This window comes from Sphaerodactylus townsendi, linkage group LG01, assembly GCF_021028975.2.
Source record: "Sphaerodactylus townsendi isolate TG3544 linkage group LG01, MPM_Stown_v2.3, whole genome shotgun sequence".
In the NCBI taxonomy this organism is placed as follows: domain Eukaryota; kingdom Metazoa; phylum Chordata; class Lepidosauria; order Squamata; family Sphaerodactylidae; genus Sphaerodactylus; species Sphaerodactylus townsendi.
Genome location: NC_059425.1, coordinates 14,192,238 through 14,211,256, shown reverse-complemented (window position 1 = coordinate 14,211,256; position 19,019 = coordinate 14,192,238). Strand labels below are relative to the sequence as shown.

Genomic DNA, 19,019 nt, shown 5'->3' with positions numbered 1-19,019 from the left:
CAGAAATGACCAACATAAAGTATTCCTTTATGGGGGTAAGCTCCCGGCTCCAATGATTGTTCTCAATAGATGCAGCAACAGGTTTTGTTACAAGCCGTATAACTGATTAATGTGCACATTGATAGCTGATGGAGATCAATTTCCCTGCAGGAATAGACAGGTTTCCTGAAGCAGGGGTCTGCAACCTGCAGCTCTCCAGATGTTCGTGGACTACAATTCCCATCAGCACCAATTGGGCCATGGTGGCAGGGGCTGATGGGAATTGTAGTCCATTAACATCTGGAGAACTACAGGCTGCAGACCCCTGTCCTAAAGGGTCCCCCATTCAAGCTTAGGTTCAGCCATGAACACATTTGCAGACATTATTTGAGGACACCTTCAACTTTAGAAGCGGGGGGTTGCAGTTTCTGCTGACTCCCCCACCTCTTCTCTACTGCGGCCTCCTTCCACTTGCCCTTTATTGAGGTGCCAGCAGGAGGAAAACACAGGCTCCTTGGACAGCCTTGGTCACATTCAAGCTCACTGTTTTTAATGTTTAAAATATCTTCACATTTTAAAAATCGCCCAGAGGACTCCAAACTCTTTCTCCATGGCAGAAGCTTTCAATGTGATAGCAGGCTTAAGCCATGAGCCCCACTGGTAGGCCAGGGGCTCCCAAAGTAGTGCCTATAGGCGCCACGGTACGCCCATGCCTCTCCTCTCTTTTGAGAAAATGGATTGGGGCTAGGTGGGGTTTTTTGCCCAGCAGGGATTCTAATTGGCTTCACAGAATAAAAGGCTTCCTGGGAACCAAAGATGTTTCCTGAGTTGTTGAAGAGGCTGTACCAGAATTGTATATAACCTAGCTTCCTGGCATTTTGTGATGGACTCTGCCTCTTCTTCCTGTGCCAGAGTTCCAAAGGTGCTCGGACGCTCAAAATGACTGGGGACCCCTGCTGTAGACTGTAAGATGGTTTAACAAGAGTCTCTTTTCCAAAAACAAGTCCAGTTCACACCCTGCTGCTTGCTGGAAGTCTTGTCCGACTCTCTTCTAGCTTCTGCACCTGCAGAAGCTGCCCTCAACTCCTTAAATTTTTTCTCTGCAACTCTGCCAGTAGAAATTTGTTTTTAAAAAATCAATACATGTTCTCAGAATACTACGGTCTGGGCCATTTATCAAAAGCCAAATGAACACAATAACCTTAGAGGCATAGGATGCAAAGAGAATACTTCGACCTTTTGCTAAATGTGAAAAGTGAATGAACAAAGAAAGGAATGCCTTTATCTGCTCAGCAACTGTAACACAGCTTGTCGCAGCAAACATTCCCCACTAGTAGTTGTCTTGCTCCACATGGGAACTCATGTTGGTCCCAAGAAAAACACTTCCCTTAAAAAAAAAGCTTCCAGTAAAACCTGGCACCCATTTTTAGATCTTCTGGAAACAATTACTATTTCCAGATCCTCTGAAAGTAATTAAACAGAACGGAAATTCCTAGGCAAAGAATTTTGTCCAATGACATTTAAGCTTTAGCAGACTCAGACTGAGATTTATCAGTTATGGTCCCTTGACTCTAGAGCTTTGATGGAGTTCACTCAAATATGAAGCTGCATGAAACCTTACAGTACAAGAACATTCTCTGGACACAGTGTGTAACCCGCTTCCCTCTGTGATACACCTCTGAAGATGCCAGCCACAGATGCAGGTGAAACGTTAGGAACAAGATCCACCAGACCACGGCCACACAGCCCGGAAAGCCCACAACAACCAAATCTCAGTTTTGTTTGTCATGGACTGTGAACCCTACAAGGCAAAGATGTGAGTCTGAGCAAGCAACATCATAGGTGTAGCTGGGGTTTTGTAAATGACTGCGAAGTGGGGCCTTTACTGTAACTGTCTCCCCATACTCTGTCCAATGAAGACCACTGCTGATATGTGAGCACTTTGTTCTTGATCTGCTTTTGCCACTAATTAATATTACTGCAATTTCTCACGTTGATCTTTGTTTTGGAACTTGCTTTTCAGGTGATTGTTTTACTTTATAAAAGGTTGGGGGTTTGTGAGAGTTGCTACAAATGTTGTTTTTAGCAAGCAAGACTGATGGGGAGGAAAAGACTACCAAGAACAGCACAGGAAGATCTCTCTCCCCTCCTCCAGCCACAACAAATCAGTTCATAAACTGAGAAGCATTCAAAAGCAGTTTGCAATTGTGGGGGTGGGGGTGGGGGTGGCAGTGGCTGCTGTCCATAGAAAAAATAATGTCAGACTGGGAATGTTACAGATCTTTTTTATCCTGGCCAAAGTTAAAGAAACCTCATTTATGTAGTCCATTATGTACTATATAAACATAGCTATATAAACATAACTACGCTGAGGTTATCGTACTTATGGGGCGGAAAGAGTCACTGGAAAGTACCATAACGCTAAGAAAAGTTGAAGGCAGCAGGAAAAGAGTGAGATGGATTGACGCACACACATATACTAAACGTATTTTGAATACACTGAAATATCAGCCCTTACTCTATGGAATGCAGAGAAGTCACCACAGCCTTCATCTGAAAGACAAAGTGTCTTGCTGAATATATTTTGCAGTGGGACTGTACTGAATTCAACCCATACTACTGGCCTTTGGTCAAAAACAGACAACAGAGCCTTTAACAACCCTGCTTTTGTGCAGAAAGCTGAATTCTCCCTTTCTTGTTCTAAACACGGAACTTGCAGAGATATTAAAAAACCCCAACCCTTAACCACTGTCCTCTTTTGTTTTGTTTTTTTCCACTTTCAAAAGGGAGAACTGGTTAAGTGAATTTGGGAGGGTTGGCGTTCAGCCAATAATAATAATTAAGGGCATCTGAAAGTGTAACAGAGAAGCCAGTTATAAGAAGAAGAGGGGGAGAGAGATTCTGGAGACCACAGCACTTTTACAAAGAAGCTAAATGTTTGATTCTAAGAACCACCACCAAAGGGAACAAAGATTTCACTGGGCAAATAAAACCCACAAAGGGCATCTAGATCATACATGCAAAGCGGAAGCAGATTTTCATTGAAGACTGGCGGAAAGGGGTTTTGGGCTGGCAGGGAATATGAGAAGCAGCGCCAGAGCAGTCCAGATTTATCATCTTGCTGTGCACATGAAGGCTTCTGGGAAATTTTAGTCCTTTTTCATTTTGAGTGACCATAGATGTCCCCTAGTTCAAGGCCTCACCATCTTCAAGCCCAAGCCCTGATGCTGGTTGCTTCCTTCCTGGAACAAACCATGGTCCTAAAATTAGACACACTCAGTTGCCCCCTAAGGCAATCAAAAAAGTGGCAAAACCAAAGCACCCACAGACAAGGCACAGATTTTTCCACACATAAGGGACTCCTCAGATACACAACAATAACTCTGGGGAAGCCCAATCCAGAGCAGCAGGCAGGTGGTGAGGGGGCCGTTGCTGCTCTACTGCCTCCAGAGGGCTTTCTGGTGGCATGGGGGAGCAGAGAAAACAATGCCTTGCTCTGCTGGCAAGCCCTCCGTAGGGCTTAATGAATTTATGCCACCCTGGCCATGGCATACATGGCAGCAAAGCCGGGATGAAAGCTGACTAACATCAGCTCCACTGCAGGCAAAACTCCAACATGCCCCCCCACCCTCCCATGCCAACATCCAGTCATCGACCCGCCAGGATGTTTGCCCCTCCACCAGGGTAAGTGACCTGAAGAGCGCAAGTCCACCAACACAGGTCCGCATCACCTCCACAAATGGATTCCCAAACCCCCAATTGGGTCATCAATTAACTAGAGGATCCTCCCCCCAAAAACAAAAAGAGGCTGAACATTGTGAGCAGCTGAATGCAAAGGGAGAAGTCAGCCTACTCAAGCTTCTGTTAGTGTCCTAGAGAGAGTGGTCACCCCAAACTAGTAGTAGTAATGAAATAAAGCCAAAGTCAAGAAGCACCTTACAGACTAACAGAAATTATTCCAGTGAGCCCTGAATGATGAAAGCTTATGGTGGAATAAAGCTTGCTCATTTAAGGTGCCTCTATTATTCTAGAGAGGGTGGAGTTGCCAAATTGCCCCCCCCCCAACAATTCTTCATAGTACCCTAAAACACACGCCTGTACTGTACATTCACAGGTGTGTAAACACTTCTTGATTGCGGGCCAGGAAGAATTACCTGCAGGTGATCAGGCAGGGAAAGCTTAAATCATGGGTCCCAAAAATTTTTGAGCCTATGGGCACATTTGGGATTCAGACATGCCACAGTGGGTGCAGCAACAAAATATCAGCTCCAGGAGGTGGTTGTTGTGGGTTTTCAGGGCTGTGTGGCTGTGGACTGGTAGATCTTGTTCCTAACATTTCGCCTGCATCTGTGGCTGGCATCTTCAGAGGTGTATCACAGCAGGAAGTCTGTTACACACTGTGTCCAGTTGTGTACACACAGGTTAAAAGCAGGTGGACTCTAATCTAGAAAACCAGGCTTGATTCTCCACTCCTCCACATGAGTGGCAAACTCTTATCTGGTGAAGCAGATTTGTTTCCCTACTCCTACAAATGATGCCTGCTGGGTGACCTTTAGCCAGTTACAGTTCTCTCAGAACTCTCTCCATCCCATCTGCCTCACAAGGTGTCTGTTGTGGGAAGAGGCAAGGAAAAGCATTTGTAAGCCCCTTTTAGTCTCCTTACTGGGAGGGGGGGGGAGTATAAATCCAAATTCTTCTCTTCTTCTGGATTGCAGAACTTTCACCTTGGTTTTTTTCAGGAAATACTTAATCATGCAGGTAATACCGCAAAGGAACAAATCTGAGGAAGGAGATTATAGCAGGAGATAGCAAACCTGTTGTTCTATGTCATTTGTAAAAACGTGTGTGTTAAATGCCTTTTGTGGAAGACCATCAAGGCAAAAATAAAACATCACTCCCGAGGCATGAAGATTTAGAGCGGTATAACACACAACAGCTCTCAAGATCAGGGAGTGAGGAGGGTGAATTTCTGCATTTATTTGATGGACGCAGCCAAGCTGAAGAAATGTATAGGCAACGTCTCTGTGCTGCTGGCTGTGAAGCATTTAGAAGCACCAACAGCATGTAAAAATGATACCAGGCAGGCAAAAATGATACAAGACAGGAATGGGTAATCAGATAGAAGAAAGATGCCTTTTATTGCTAAACAGTGACCATCCTGCCAAGGACCCACCAACCCTGTCTTCAGGCACCCATTAGAATCCAGCCACACGAAAAGAACCAGAATGAATGGGGAGGGGTGGGCGAGAGGAGATAATTATGCAAGGACAAACGATCCACAGGAATAGAATATACCAGTGTCTAGAGACCCCATGGAGAAGAGGAGGAGTCATGGAAAAACGATACAAAACGAAATCTCAGAAGGCAAACCCTAAAAGCAAGAAGGAACCAGGCACAGATTACTATGGGCTTCTTTGGAGAAGGCCGGAGTAGCCCCAAGCGTCATGTAACCTAATGAGCTTGAAAGTCATCAGCTTGGCTCAAGATTCATACATTCTGTTCATATGCACGGGTGGATGGGTTAGCCAAGTGTACAGTCTCTTTATTTTTGAAAAGTTACTTGTTACAATGGAAGATTCCATGGGATTTAACAATGTGGCAGGGGCAGTGATATTGCTTCTCTCTTCTTGCTGAGTTTGCGAGTTTACGAGAATTCATGTACTTTTTCAGCTGTCAGCAAACTCTATTGCTTGGATCTACCTTCATTTTGGACAGTTAGGTTGAAGCCGTTAGCAGAAAAATATGGATTGCTTTTAAGGGTTGAGATTGGCCTCATCTTACTGGATCAGATGCATCTCATATACACCTGCTGATTGGTTGATTTGGGTTCATAATTCTTATCTCTTATTTAGTTGAACCAATCATAGATCTAGATTTAATCACGTGACTGCAATAGATCCAATTTAGCGATAAGTAAGACTGATATTTTTCTGTACATAATCTGTCTTGTGACAAGCAAATAGGATTTCTCTGGCTCTCTTGTGACAAGCAAATCAGATTCTTCCCAGAAGAAGATTAGGTAAGATCTCTGGAGGAGATTCTGCGTAACTTGAGCATTTTTTATAATCCCTATAAACAGTAAGAAAAAAACTAAAACCTGATTTGCTTTTTAAAACTGTTTGCTATAACATGATTAAGTAATTCCAGCAACTTTATTAGTTTCACCATTTATCTCTACAGAGACTCTAGGGGTTTTCCTGCCTTTATTTTTAATTACTTGTGCAACAAAAATAATCATTTATTTTTTCCAATAAAAGATAAACTTACGCAGGTGTTCTGTCTGGTTTGCTTACTCCCTACCTTTGTATTATTAGAGATAAAGCTTGCAAATCTCCTTTAATATGATAAATTCTTGAGAATTCTGCTGCTAATCAGTTTTTGCCCAGGCAAAGCCTTGATGTTTGTTTCATTCAGATCCTCCCAAATGATGCAGGAGAGAATCTCTGCGAAAGGAAGAGATAGAGGAGGATTAAGTGCTCCAAACCTGGAATTATATTATGAAGCAGCAGTTTTAATTTGTATAAAAGATGGGATGTTGCTAAAAGATAGACACACATTAGATCTCAAAGGTTTTGATTTACCATCTGGATGGCACGGTTATATGTGGTATAATAAGACAAAATTAATAAGAATTCTTCTGATCACTTTGTTAGAAATGCTCTCCTAAAATGTATTGTCGAAGGCTTTCACGGCCGGAATCACTGGGGTGCTGTGTGGTTTCCGGGCTGTATGGCCGTGTTCTAGCAGCATTCTCTCCTGACGTTTCGCCTGCATCTGTGGCTGGCATCTTCAGAGGATCCTCTGAAGATGCCAGCCACAGATGCAGGCGAAACGTCAGGAGAGAATGCTGCTAGAACACGGCCATACAGCCCGGAAACCACACAGAACCCCAGCTCTCCTAAAAGTTTGGAAGAGGCTTTATTTAGATTTGGTGGATATAAATCTTTTTTGACATATTAGGAGATAGTAGATATACCCACAAATGAAATCAAAATGAAAAATACAGAAGAAATACATATAGAATGAAGAGAATGTAATTGGCTCTATGCATTCAGTTAAAAAAGAGATTTAAAATAGATTTAAGAAAAGAGAAATTTGAAACTAGATTCTGAATTAGAGAAATGTTTACGCAAAAAAGAAAATCATTTAATTTGATTCATTTAATTTCTAATAGTTATAATGGACCATTAAAATTAGAAACAGAAAGAGAAGTGATCTAAAACAATAAGATTAAATGGGCCAAGAATCTGGGACATAATATTTTGTTAGAAGACTGGCAAAGAAAGTGGAGTAACGGTACCAAGTTTAAATTTGCTACAAATTTAAATTGACAAAAATTGTAAAGGAACCTCTCCTAAATGTTGCCAAACTGCCAACAAAAGATCCTCTGAAGATGCCAGCCACAGATGCAGGCAAAACATCAGGAAAAAATGCTGCTAGAACACAGCCATACAGCCCGGAAACCACACAGCAAAAGAAGAACAAATGGAAAAGTTGATAGATTTAGCTGAAATGGCCAAACAAAATAAGAGGACAAAACCCAGACAGGTATCTTAACACCTGGAAACCATTTATCGTCTGCCTGACAAAATGTAAAAAAAGATTTATTAACTGTAGATTTTATACATTAGACAGCAGGATGTAGACTTAACTGTAATAGAAATCTAATACGACTGTAAGTATATTAGTATGATGAAAGTAAGTAAGTGATGATAGAGAGAAGAGATACCTTGTTTAAGTGAAGAAATGGGAAGTCTTTGTATTTAGGGCAGATCATTTGTCAAAATGACAATGTAAAGTGCTGACGTTGTATTTTAAATTGTACATTAATAAAGATGATCAACTGCAAAAACAAACAAAAAAGGGCAGATTTCAAGGGAACAGAATCCTTTCCGGCATGAAGGGGTAAACAAAAAAACTAACTTTATTCTGAATATATTTTCCTGTTCAAGGAAAGCTCGTGTTGCAGAAATCCAACAGGACATTCAAAAGCTGAACAGAACTAAACGGCAAGGCAAGAAACTTTGGCTGTATCAGTTTCTGGGGAAAAAACAGCATCAACTTTTCATTTGGCACTTTGGACGCTCCCTGTCAGTAAAGGTTCAATGAAGCCACCCGCTGCCAAACCCAGATAGCTGAACTCAAAGTCATAACCCCAGGGGAAGTCTGTCCTCTGCCTGCCCAGAAATCTGTAAAATGCTTTGCCTCGTAGTTAACCACATAGGAGAAAGTGCAGGCTATCACATTTGTAAACTGTTCTTTAAAAACTCCTTACAGCAAAGGGAAATAAAGGACATTGTTACTGCTTCGTCCTTCAACGCCCCTATTATAACCTCTACAGTTCTGCTTATCCATTTACATAACCTTAACTCCCACTAGTTTCATTTTTCATTGCAATCTGAAAAGCCGCAGCCAGAGATGGTAGCGTGGTATAGTGGTTCAGAGAAGCAGACTTTTATTTGGTGAACTGGATTTGTTTCCCTACTCCTACACATGAAACATGCTAAGTGACCTTGGGCCAGTCACGGTTTTCTCAGAATTCTCTCAGCCCCACTTACACCACCAAGCAAAACTTTGCAAATCTTTCTGAGGTTTGTTTTTGATACACACTAAAAATTATTTAGAGAAGTATTTTTTCTGACAAAGGGGAGGTATATCCAGACCAAAAATGACAAAAACACAGGATACTTTCTAAAACCTCCCCATATTTACACGTGTACATATCTAAATTCTTTAAAATGGCTTGAGCTATTAATGCATAAATCTGTTGTTTTCCCTACAAATTCTTACTGTGTGCTCTTTGTGAATATGTTAACAGTTTTAGGTATTTCTGAAGGAACTAATTTGCACATGCAAGGTTCAAGTTTTCCATTAACTTTTTCCAACCTCAGTTCCTCCATGCATAAAATTGGAAAAAAGTTTCCTAAACCAAATAATACTTAAATTCAGAAGGCTAGGCTGATATCAGTTCTTGAGTTACACTTCAAAATAAGCTAAGATTGATTTATGTTCAATGAAGTGGCAAAATACCAGAAATACAAGGACATTTCAAAAATCTAAATGTTCATATGTCTAGATGAAACAAGGCTAATTTTCCCCTAGAAACAACAAATTAAATTTTATGTATCTACACAGCAATTTCACTTGCTATTTACATGTCAGTTTCTAGGATCCAGGGTTTGATTGGTGGTGCTGTTGGTGATCTCCGATTTTGCAAGCTAAGCTTTTGGACAGCTGGCCCCACCTTACAAATTTCATGGACTGCATGCAAATTAAGATTCCACAGATAAGGGACATGGACTCGGATCCAGCACAGCACAGGTGGATTTAACACATTCTGCTTGTGCAAAATCTTGTACAATACGTACGACTTTCCTTCCTATATATTACAGGTTCCAGAAATTGGTTGCACAAGATTTTGCATGAGCAGAAGCAAAGAGGGGATACAATAAGACTGCCTTGGTGCAAAAGGGCCAGCGTGGTAGAGTGGTTAAGAGGAGGTGGATTCTAATCTGGAGAACCGGGTTTGGTTCCCCATTCCTCCACCCAAGTGGCAGAGGCTTATCTGGTGAACCAGATGTGTTTCTGCACTCCTACATTCTTGCTGGGTGACCTTGGGCTAGTCACAGTTCTCCCAGAACTCTCTCAGCCCCACATACCTCATAAGGTGTCTGTTGTGGGGAGAGGAAGAGAAAGGACCTTGTAGGGCCCTTTGAGTCTTCTCACAGGAGTGAAAGATGGGGTATAAATGCAAACTCTTCTTCTTTGTCATCTTCTTCAAAGGGGCAATCATGCTGATCTGACAGTAAGGGCTGTTTGACAGTGGAATGCACTACCTAGGAGACTCCTTTGGAGGTTTTGAAACAAAGGCTGGATGGCCATCTGTCAGGAGTGCTTTGATTATGTGTTCCTGCATGGCAGAGGGTTGAACTTGATGTTCCTTGGGGTCTCTTCCAACTCTATGATTCCATGCTTCTAAAACAACTAGATTGGAGTCCAGTAGCACCAGATATTGACAAAAGGAGCTTTGGAAAGCTCATGCCCTCAAAATTCCACACATAACATTCTAATGCAAGCACAGGAGGAACGATCTGACATAGCAGGAAAGCTGTAAACTGCCAAATTTAGAAAAAGAACTACAGGGAACATTCAAGGGGAACAGATGCTTTCATTCACTGCCACAAAGTGACAGGCCCGTCTCTCCTCCATCTCTTGGCTTACTGTCTTTACAGGAAACCCTTGAAGGTAAAGCGAAAGCTTTCCTGAAAAGCAAAGAATTGGCATATTTCACAAATGTCATTAAAAGTTAAAAAAGAAAGTCCTCATTAAACATACGGATTTGAAGAAAGATCCCTCCTCCAGCCCAGAAAAGCACCCACACATAGCCTTTCTCTAGTGCTGAAGAAAGCATTGGAATGATGGGGAGAAAATGTTGACTAATAAGAGTACAGAAAGACTGTAATTAAGTGAAAAAAAATTACAGTCCAATTATCTTGTAAACTACAAAAGGCTTTGAGCGCAGCAGCAGAAATGGGTTCTAGAAGTAGAAGCCAGATTAATAGCTGCATTAACTCTAGCACAGTGGTTCTCAACCTGGGGGTCGGGACCCCTGTGGGGGTCGAACGACCCTTTCACAGGGGTCGCCTAAGACTCTCTGCATCACTGTTCTCCATCTGTAAAATGGATAAATGTTAGGGTTGGGGGTCACCACAACATGAGGAACTGTATTAAAAGGTCGCGGCATTAGGAAGGTTGAGAACCACTGCCTAAGACTCTCTGCATCAGTGTTCTCCATCTGTAAAATGGATAAATGTTAGGGTTGGGGGTCACCACAACATGAGGAACTGTATTAAAAGGTCGCGGCATTAGGAAGGTTGAGAACCACTGCTCTAGCAGCTTAGGAGGGGAAAAGCCTAAAGGCATATCAATATTACTATTTCTGAATTTGTATAGATTCTGAGAAAAGGGACCAGGATTTTCAATCACTTAAAAGATTTTTAAGGGGGCTTCTAAGCCCTTCCTTCCTATTTATATTAGAATTTCTCCAAATCTATCACACCGAAGGTCAAATTATTTGGCTGCAAGTGGTATTTACATTTCCAAATTTGACTCACATGTACAGCCTATACTTACACACAGTTGGGAAAGCAATTGCATAATGGTTGCAAATCAAGATGCTACCAGCTGTGCAAAAAAAAAACACCACGCTTGAATATACTTTGACAAAAAATGCCCATTTTTGTTAAGAGCCCTTTCTGTTGATTACTTCAAAGCTGTACCTGCAATGTAAAATCAGCAAACTTGCAAGGAGTTTGCCATCTTCACAGCAGCAGTTTTCAACATAAGAGATGGCAAGGTAGCTAATGAATACAAATTGTTGTGCCCTGGGTCAATCACGGTAGCTTATGCTAGGTTCTATGTGCTGTTCTTGCACCTACACAGAAAGCGGTTGGAATTCTTCAGGCAGTGGTGTTTCTCATCTCCTCCTTTTCTCCAGTGTGGTGTTGTGGTTAAGAGCAAGTAGATTCTAATCTGGAGAATTGGGTTTGATTCCCACTCCTCCACTGGCAGAGGCCTACCTGGTGCTCCAGATGTGTTTCCGCACTCCTACATTCCTGCTGGGTGACCTAGGGCTAGTCACAGTTCTCTCTGAACTCTCTCAGCCACACCTGTCTCACAAGGTCTGTTGTGGGGAGATGAAGGGAAAGGAGTTTGTAAGCCACCTTGAGACTCCTTACAGGAGAGAAAGGTGGGGTATAAATCCAAACTGCTGCTGCTGCTGCTACTACTACTTCTTCTTCTTCTTGCTGGCAGTCAGGTATTTTTCCTCTTACTGTTCAATGGTTCCTGAAGATGCATGCTCCCCAGCTAAGAGAGCCCAGCTATGTTCCATTTCAAGTTCCTGATCACACAGCTGAGTGCTCAGTTTGGAAGGGAGCACAGCTGGGAGGTCACCAACTTGAAGCTTTCTCAGCTGCGGGCATGCGCACCTTTGGGTAATACAGAGCAACAACAGAAACATGGAGTTGGAAGAGCCTTCTAGTCCAACCCACACCTTAATGCAGGATCACCCCAAAGCATCCCTGATCAGTGCTGCTTGAAGACTGCCAGAGAGGGGGAGTTCACCACCTCCCTGAGCACCTAATTCCATTGCTGAACTACTGCAGCTGTAAAAAAAAAATCCTTTACAATGTCTGGCCAGTATCCTTCACCTCTAATTTAGACCTATTACTGCCAACAGAAACAGCTCCCTGCCTTTCTCGAGGTGACAGTCTTTCAAATACTTAGAGAGCAAAAAATACTTAGAGAGCAAAAAATAGATCCTGACTAGGGAGCACCTACTGCCTTCATGTAAAGTATTTCTAGCCACTCTCATAACCAGCGATCTCATTCCAAAAACTGGCCTTTAAGAAGTCTTTCATAAACAGTGCTATAATGTATGGTAAGATGCCAGCACACTAATAGGAAGTTACCAGAAATCCCACCAATGATCAAAATTACAATGTATACAGCACCATCATAACCCATGAGACTACCTTATACTGAATCAGACCATTGGGCCATCTGTCATGATCTGCCCGGTCCTGGCCCCATCCTGACATGTCTCCCAGGCAAGATGTGGGATCCTCTCCCCATAGACCCCTCCCTCCCGCCTTGTGGCGGCTACCTGTTCTTTGCTGCTTCTTTTTGTTTCCCAGGTGAAGCCTGACATGCTCATTAGACACCTGCTAGATTTGCATTTCAAAGGGCTGGGGAGTGTGGTTTGTTTTGCTTGGTGAAGGCTGCGATGTCTCCTTCACATGCGATTGGAGGGGTGGTGTTCCCCCCCACTCCAGGAACCAGTGGCGAGGGGTGATGTTGTGTGATGTGGAGGGGCGTGGAGAAGGGGGCACGGTGACGGGGTATAAAGGGTTGCTGCTTCGGCACCTAAGCCTGACAATAGAAGTCTGATGCTGTTATCAATAAAAGAAACTGTCTGAATACGAAGTCTTGCTATTGAACAGTCCTGGGGCACAACACCATGCACTGAGGTCAAGTGGGAAGGCCCTCCTGATGATCCCTTCTGCTGCTGAGGTGCAGCGGGAGGGAGCTCGGGGAAGGGCTTTTTCTGTGGCCGGCCCCAAGCTGTGGAACAGCCCCCCTGCAGAAATTCGCCAGGTACCAACACTTTTGGTGCCTGGTTAAAACCTTCCTCTTTACTCAGGCCTTCAATGTGTGAACCCCAGGGCCCCTGCATTGATGCCATCTGAAGGGTGGGAGGAGGGGAGAGGGATTTTTAATAATGTTTTCATTGACTGTTTTTCTTTACAGTGGTTTTTAATGTTCATGTTTTATGTTTTTAGGATTGTATGTTTTAACAGGGCTGGGACTTCGGTATAGGGTAGGGCACCACTCAGAGCCCTTTGGGGATTGGGTAGTATAAGAAAACAAATGAAGAGGAAGAGGAAGAGGAAGAGGAAGTAGTAGTAGTAGTAGTAGTAGTAGTAGTAGTAGTAGTAGTAGTAGTAGTAGTAGTAGTAGTAGTAGTAGTAGTAGTAGTAGTAGTAGTAGTGGAGGAGGAGGAGGAGGAGGAGGAGGAGGAGGAGGAGGAGGAGGAGTTTGGATTTATATCCCCTCTTTCTCTCCTGCAGAAGACTCGAAGGGGCTTACAAGTAGTAGTAGTAGTAGTAGTAGTAGTAGTAGTAGTAGTAGTAGTGGTGGTGGTGGTGGTGGTGGTGGTGGTGGTGGTGGTGGTGGTGGTGGTGGTGGGGGTGGGGGGTGGGGGTGGTAGTGGTGGTAAATAAGGTTAGTACTGTCTGCTCATATGGACAGTGACTCTACAGGTATCAAGTAGAGTTCTTTTATATACCATCCAACCCCCCTTTTAGCTGGAGATGCCCAGAGACTGAACCTGAGACTTTCTGCACATCAAGCAGATTATCTACCACTGAGCCCCAGCCCCTCCCCCAACACTTTATAGGATGCAGCATAAGAGCATCATAAAATAGATCGTTTCATGTCGTAAAGAGAAATTGAAGATGTAGAAGATGCCTGGGGGGAAGGAGGGGAACGCGAGCCCAAAGCATACCGGTAGTTCCAAGACTTAACTGTCTCATTGGCATACTACCAATAACAGTTACCGTACTGGTCCTCCATCCTGGTTTTGGTGTTATTCGTGTATACGTTTTTACTGACATTCTATCATCTTAAATGTTGTTTTTAATTGTTCTCATGCTCACTGTCCCAGGGGCCCTGATTGGGTGGCAAGGCAGCATAAAAATGTTTTAAATTTAAGGAGACTGCGAACATTGCGTATCTGGCCAGCTGGGGAAAATGAAGCACTTCTAAACCCACCCACTTTAATCCACGGGAGAAAAAAATGCATACGCTTAACTCTCCCACTGAAACCCATTTCATCATTTAATGCATGAGGCAAATGAGGGGACTACCCTGAGAATGCTGGGAGCATGCCATGAGTTCCCTTATTTCACAAGACAATGAGGAAACTCATAAAGACAGAGCTCCTACCTGAGTGAATGTACTTGAGGGGAAGTTGAAAAGGGCTTGGCTTGAACAAAACATTGCTGCGTTTTCCCTCAAGTCACTTCACACCAAAACAGCACTATCAGTGTGCCCCTGAGATTTTAAATGAATCCATGCACCATGCCAAGGTGCAGCGAATTAATCTCACCACTCCTTTTCTTTTTCAGCTGTGAGGAACAGAGATTTGGAACGCCTCTTCCAAAAAAGCCCTGGACTTTATTTAAGACATTTATATATGGCCTTTCCTCGTGATTAAAAATGGCTTGAAGTTGTCCCACACACAGTCAAAAACAATGTTGTCACTTATGAATGGTTCTTAATTTTCAAAAGCTATCCTCAAATTCAAATAAGTTAGTGCCTAGCAAGGATGGGTGTAGTATAAGAAGAAAAAGAGTTTTGGATTTATCCCTCGCCTTTTTCTCTTGTAAGGAGACTCAAGGTGGCTCACAAACTCCTTCCCTTCCTCTCCCCACAACAGACACCTTGTGAGATAGGTGGGGGCAAGAGAGTTCTGAGAGAGATAGGTGGGGGCAAGAGAGTTCTGAGAGAACTGTGACTTGGTCAAGGTCACCCAGCAGGCTTTATGTGTAGGAGCGAGAAAATAAATCCAGATCACCAGGTAAGAGTCTGCTGCTCTTATGGAGGACTGGGAAATCAAACCCGGTTCTCCAGATTAGAGTCCACCACTCCTAACCACTGCACAACACTAGTTCATTCAAGCTTTTACATGTGAATCCTTGTGTCTTCCAGCAGCATCATTTACCACATATCTGTATTAGGCTTCCAGTGCTGCCCATTTTAAGGGCCAGACCGCAAAAAGTTATGCATCCAATACTATTCACAGCTCAGTCTTCACTTTTGCTCATGGATACAGTTGGTTGTAAATAGCTGGCACACAAAAAATATTAAATATTTTCCAATCCTGCACACAAATATGCTCCAAAGTGACATGTTTCCTAAGTCCCTCAAATCAGGGGGTCGTGAAATTATTGCAAGGGATCTGCGAATCCATATAAGCACAGTCATTTTATCTTTCTGCTTTCATGACATTTCTTAAATGAATACTAATAGTACAACTACTACTGGGGGAGGGATCCACAAGCAATTTTTTTTATGCCAAAAAGGTCAGGAACAAGTGCCTTATAGCACAGTCAAGTTTTAACATCCAACAGTGCATTATTTTGTCAGTTTGGAACAGCAGTAACTTATCCTTACAAGAAAGCCAGTGTACAGCCCTGCATCTGGAGAAGTGGGGCAGGGATGCACTGTTTGGGGTGATGTACTTCAAAAGTTTCACCTCCTCAGAACAATATTAATCCACTGCTTCGCTGCCCTTTGGTCTCTTTTTCTACTCCTTTGCTGAAATATTCAAGTCAGGAGGTAGGTTACTGTGAAACTGAATGTATGTTATCTCTCAGGAAAAAATAATTACTTCAGGACTTTATACCTTCCGTAGACGATGGTTTAACTACAGTTTCACTCCATTTTTCCCTCTGTGCCCTCCCTGCCACCCCCCGCCAACAATTCTTTCACACTCGTTACAACAATTTAAATCCCAGCTCACACAAACTATTCAACCACAGATCACGCAGCCTCTCGGCATCTGAACTAGCGTTTCTAAAGTAGAACATGCCTGTCACATTGTAGCTGCCACCCAAGGTCATTTCAAGGCCCTTTCTTCCCACTGCTAAGCACGGACTACATTCCAAGCGAAAACACAGTCAATTAAGCCACGCTGAGCCAAGTCAAAACATGCCCAGAGTCAGTAATCAGGAAATTCACAGACCGGGTTACTGCTCGGACTTGCACATTCTGACATCAGAAGAGAAAACCCTGTCTCTCAACATCCACAGCTGCTGGCAGCCGCTGAAAATAGGGCAGGCAGATGAAATGAGCAAGAACTGCAGAGAAAACTCCCTTTTCATAAAAGATAGAGATTGCCCTCTGTGTAAATAGACAGATGCCAGTATTAAGAAAAGTAGTGACTAGTTTGAGGGCACCTGACAAACGTCCCACTTTTCAAAGGTGATGGCGTACATGAGAGGGCCAAAAGAAGAATGTTAACATTCACCAGGAAACCTTCAAAGAAGCCTTCAGTTTTGGGCTGTCACTGAAGAATAATTGCTACAGCGGGGCATATTACTTTCCAAACACCCCGGTGCTTCACCGATTTTACTCCTCAAGCGCTTCAGAAGTGGATTTCTCACCGTGTGCCGGCTTCAGTCACAGGAGAGCAGACTGAAGATGCCTGCAACTTACACATGGGCAAGATTTGCAAGTACTTTTCGAGATCTACATGGGATTCAAGAGCCACTTCACCTTGGTTAAAGGACAGATATTTCCACCGCTGCTCATTAACTGCCCAATACCTGCAGATGAATCTCCATCATCTTTACTGCCAGAAACTAAGAGAACAGAAGAAGGTACCTACCTAACTTAAGGGAGAATCTAACAAAACAAGCGCTGAAGTCCTGAAAGAACCTTACTAGAGTGTTTTCTGCCTGTAGCACGCGGAGGCATGGCCTGCATGTGGACTTGTAGAGGGGAAGATTAGATAGACTTTCATTATCTCCCAGACTGAAATCTAAAAAGTTAAAACCGGGTACTATAAAGAACGATACAGACACGGCCATGGTAAACAAGGGCCTCGTTTGCGAATCCAGACACTGCCACATGGTGTCTCTTTCTGTACTCTGTTACAGCAGCCAAAGTTACAAAGTGCCTAGTGCTGGAACTCAGACCAAGGGGACCTGAATTGAAATTATCCCTCAGCCACAAAGTTCACCTATCTATCTATCTCTCTCTCTCTCTCTCTCTCTCTCACACACACACACTCACACACACACACACTCTCTCTCACACTCTCTCACACTCTCTCTCTGACTGCCTTTGGAAAAGGGTGGAAATCAAATAGGGTAAAAATACCTTCAATATGCAGCATTTATCCTCCTTCCTTGGTCTCAAATAAAGCGCTCAGATAGACCAGAAGCCCCCATCCATCATGCCAAAGTATTCCCTCTTTGAAATGGCATCACAAGAACGCAGAAGACTTTAAATCGCCACCTGTTTCTTGTTAATTGCATAAACTCTTCATTATTCTCCCCTACATTCGATCTGCACAGCATCAGGTTACTCGCTCTTGGTGCTTAGAACCGATACAAGTCAGCAGGATTCTATTAGCATGGAAATATCATGTGGCCATTTTAGAAATCAAATCATATGGCACCACCACCGGCACCACAAAGGGGTTGATTGTCGGGTCCATTTGTATTCTGAACACCCCTGAACCTGCTGGCCAGTCATCTGGGTAAGATATTACTTAGGGGGGGGGGGGGCTGGTAGACTAGGAAGGACACATGCACATAAGAATACCCCTTTCTTCTAGCAAATTCAGAAAGTTTACATTCAATAAAGCAAAACTGCAGAGAGAAAAGAGAGAGAGAGAACTTTACCCGTTGTATACGTATAGACTCCTCATCCGGGACGTGGTACCTCCCATCTTCAGCTTTAGCAAGATGTTCATCAGGGCCTATTCCTAAGCTACTCATTTCTTTAAGGAACAGCTGCTATTCAACCATCCTCCTGTTGAGTTCTTCAGAGTGGAAGTGGATTGTTTTGTACGTGCCACATAACAAACGGCAAAGGCCCCATGCATGATTAAGCAATAGCAGTTTCTGGATGATCCCTGTACACCTCATATGCTGACTACAGGGAAGTAGGTGAGTAGTTTTCACTTCCGGCACCTGAAGAATTTGTTCACCTCCAAAGCTGCGTGCAAAAACTAGCAGCTTAGCCTGTCTTAGAAATAAAGACCTCACTGGGGCAGCAAAGAACCCAACAGGCAGAGATCTGTACTATGATTGTGGAAAAGGACAGGGAAATTAAAGTGGCAAAAATGGAGCATACATAGGTTGAGACAATGTGAACAAGGACCTTCTATTTGGATTGTCAAAAGCTTTCATGGCCAGAATCAACTGGCTGTTGTGGGCTTTCTGGGCTGTGGCCGTGGTCTGGTAGTTTTAGCTCCTAATGTTTCACCGTGACATGCCATAGGTGCAGGCAAAACATTAGGAGTTAGAGCTACAGTTTTAGCGAAAATGACAGTCACACAACCCAGAAAACCCAAAACAGCCAACCTTCCATTTGTTTTATTATTACTGTTACTATTGTTGTTATTTATGTATTGGACTTGACAGGCCACCCCTCCCCTTTCGGGCTAGGGGAGGCTTACAACAAAGTATAAAAGACAGTAAATAAAGCATCTGCAGCCTGCTCTCACATCATGTTTGTTATACTGAAACATTAACAGCCACAAAGAAAAAGGTAAAAAAGCCATGCGGTACGTGCAAGCCGACATAGTACCTCTTCTAGCAAGGAGAACAAAAATCAAACCATTAGCTTCACAACAAGCACAACTGAAATCCAGATTACTCCCCAGTGACCACTATCTGTGCCAAGGGAAGAAAACGAAGCCAGTTTATCCACAGGCACGCTGGAGAAACATATGAGACGGCACC

At 43.2% G+C, this 19,019-nt stretch overlaps 1 protein-coding gene across 3 annotated transcripts in view; it reads right to left on the bottom strand.

Annotated features, from left to right (window-relative positions):
* Positions 1 to 19,019, bottom strand: part of PACS1 (phosphofurin acidic cluster sorting protein 1) — a 112,006-nt gene that overhangs the window by 63,258 nt on the left and 29,729 nt on the right. The window contains exon 1 of one of the 3 annotated variants that reach the window (XM_048511477.1): positions 17,428 to 17,446. The exons of the other annotated variants lie outside the window; for them this stretch is intronic. The gene's annotated coding sequence lies outside the window, so the exon portion shown is untranslated. Of the gene's footprint in view, positions 1 to 17,427; positions 17,447 to 19,019 lie in introns of those variants that run through there. 3 annotated transcript variants of the gene reach the window in all.